We start from the raw sequence: 2971 nt of genomic DNA on the forward strand, positions 1-2971 counted from the left end.
ATGGGAAGCAGCGGAGCACCTGTACCACCCAACATATAATAACCCAACATATAATACATAATATATACACACACACACGCACACACACAATGCAGTGCAGCCTATAGAGATATGGCATGATGATATAGTGTATAGTCTCTCTGTCCCAGCAATCCCCCTATTTAGCATCTTTAGCACAGTGCTATGTCTTTTTTGCCTTCTGTGATCATATGATTGGTCCCTTGATTTGTTCTCATTCTCCCTTCTTGTCTTGTGTAGCTTCCCTTTAAAGCTAGTGGAAAGGTGGCTCTCTTGTCTACCTTTATTTCTCCCGAATATAGTGTTTCACAAGACACATTTTATTTGAAGGGCTTAGTTTCAAAATTAAACGTCCACCGTTTGGAGAACAAGACTAGGTCAATAGCTAGTATATGGCTGGATCATGTATGATCACTGTTTAAAATTGTGCCCAATTCCACTTCCATGTTTACCACAAGGAAACTATAAAAGAAGGATCAACCGTCTCCTCGTCATTTAAACAGGTTATTACCTCGGATTTCAGAATCATCAGCAATTTGTTGCATTGTTAACTAGCTAATGTTTGATATATTGGTTGATGTATATTTCCTCAGATAGCTTGTATATTTAGAATTTAAGTACAAGCTTCAATAGAACTGGCACCAAAGTCTGGCACCAAGCAGAGCATAGAACGCTCGTATTCTGACGTAATGACCCTTCCTCCTTTCATAGTGTCCTTGTTATATTTCGTTCTTGTCTAGCGTTCTGCTTGCTATTGGACTAGCCCGTTTATACTTATTGTATACATTGAAAGTATTTTCCACATGCACCCTATATCTACCCGGCCACGCCCATTTCCCGTCACGTATATAAACCGTGGCGCGAGGCCGTACTCATCCTTCAACTCATCTTTCATTCGATGCGCTCTGCAGCTTGAGAGATGGAGATGGTTATTAGTGTGAATTCAGTTTGGAGATGTCAACACCACCAGCACTTCCATCGCTTGGCTTCCACCGCTTATCGCGGGGATTCCCTGGACCGACATCCGGTTTCCTCACTGGCGTGTAGGGCCTAGCAGCCTCGACACCGCGAGATGCAACTGGAGGAAGGGAGAACGTTGTTCTCTCTTCCCTAGACGGACTAAAGCAAGGAAGCGATTGGTGCTTGCCGCGCGTCAGAGTTTTCTTCAGACCTGACGAGAGTGACAACTAACAACGTGCGGCAGGCGGTGGGAGCCAGTGGCGCGGTGGGCGGTGGCACTGACGTTTTTAGGCTGTCACTGTCGCCCGTCGCACCGTTTAATTGGAAGCGTGAGCACCAGACAATGTTTTCGCTTGGCGCGCTCGGGTTAAACCGAGAGCCTTGCGGAACATGTATGTGGCAGCCAATATGAAGATAATACTGCTTGCCTCTCCCAGTTGTGTTTGTTTGATTGACTGAAATTTTTATTTACAAAGCAGTGCGGCTCGGTACACACAGTTGTTGCAGGGCGGACCGGAGAAAGACTTTTGTCTTTGGGGGTTGCGGACCGAGCTATAAAGCCGGTGATTCCCCCTCAAACCTCTGTTTGCATATGTTTTTGTTCAATAAAGAAACCACTCTTGGAGAGAGCGGCATCTTTTGGTTGAAACAAACGTGCAGTGATGTCACTCAAATGTGCTTAAACGTGTGCCCGAAATGGAATATAACGAGGGTTATCCTATAGTGGGCGATTGTCTATCTTGTGGAGCCGTGGTTCGTGTGGGGTTTTCAAAACGATAAAAAAGCGTATGTTTTTCATTTAGTAAACATCACAGGGCTAACACTGCTCATGTCAATTATGTTAAAATCCTTCTCTGAACCCCGACCCCACAAGATGCAAGCTCGCTGGCAGAGTCAGCTCGCTGGCAGAGTCAGGGTTCGAAACCCCGACCCCACGAGATTATGACCCCACGAGATTATGACATTTGTCAATTATGTCAAAATCCTTCTCTGAACCCCGACCCCACGAGATGCAAGCTTGCTGGCAGAGTCAGGGTTCGTGGCAGAGTCAGATAGCTGGCAGAGTCAGGATTCGAAACCCCGACCCCACGAGATTATGACCCAGTGGTGGCTGGTGAATTCTTCTCCAGGGGGGGGCGCTATACCAAACATTTTGCAAACATGTACCGAGGTATCACAATGTCACACACACAAACACGCGCGTGCACGCATTGGTGAAACCACACACTGAGTAGCCTACTGTGCACATCAGAGCTTCGGCGAAACCGCACAAGGTACGAATATTTAAGTAGGTACAGTACAACTATCACCATTGCCATCAATCAATATATGATCACAGTCAATGCAGCCACGTTTCCAATAGCACCTACACAAACACGCACGCCCAGATCTCAAAACTCTCGCTCTCTCTCTCTCGGACTCGGGAGCACTAGCATATCACTGTAATATCTTTGTGCATGCTCCCACGTGCACGCCCGTATTCAGATCCGTACAATAATAATCACAGAGGTATATATTGTCATTTGAAACAAGTTACCAATATATTGTCCCGTGGGTTATGCCCCCCCACGGCGAAATTAATTAGTATCCCCCTCAATCTCTCTATCTTTCTCTCTCTCTCACACACACAGCATGACGTGGAATCCCAAGCCGTAACGTTACACAAATTAGAAGGAACTACAAAGGATCAAACCTAGTATACAGTATATACCAAGAATAACTTCAGTATGAGTACAGCATATTTTGCATATTGTTAAAAGAGCCCAGGCTGGCTTGCGTAAATTACACATAGACTTACCATCAGAAGAGTTGAAGGGGGCAAGATATTCAGCTGTCCACAAGCCTTAATCCACTTTTATTTTTAAATCCACTCAAAAAGAAACTCCAGTAACAGTCCATGGGCATGTTGTATCTGTCCCCGTCGTTTTAAAAAGCAGGAATGGAAAGCAACATACAGCATTTACATGACTGCATCCAGCTAGCATATAGCTTG

Source organism: Notolepis coatsorum (genome assembly GCF_963971535.1).
Source record: "Notolepis coatsorum genome assembly, chromosome: 6".
NCBI lineage: Eukaryota > Metazoa > Chordata > Actinopteri > Aulopiformes > Paralepididae > Notolepis > Notolepis coatsorum.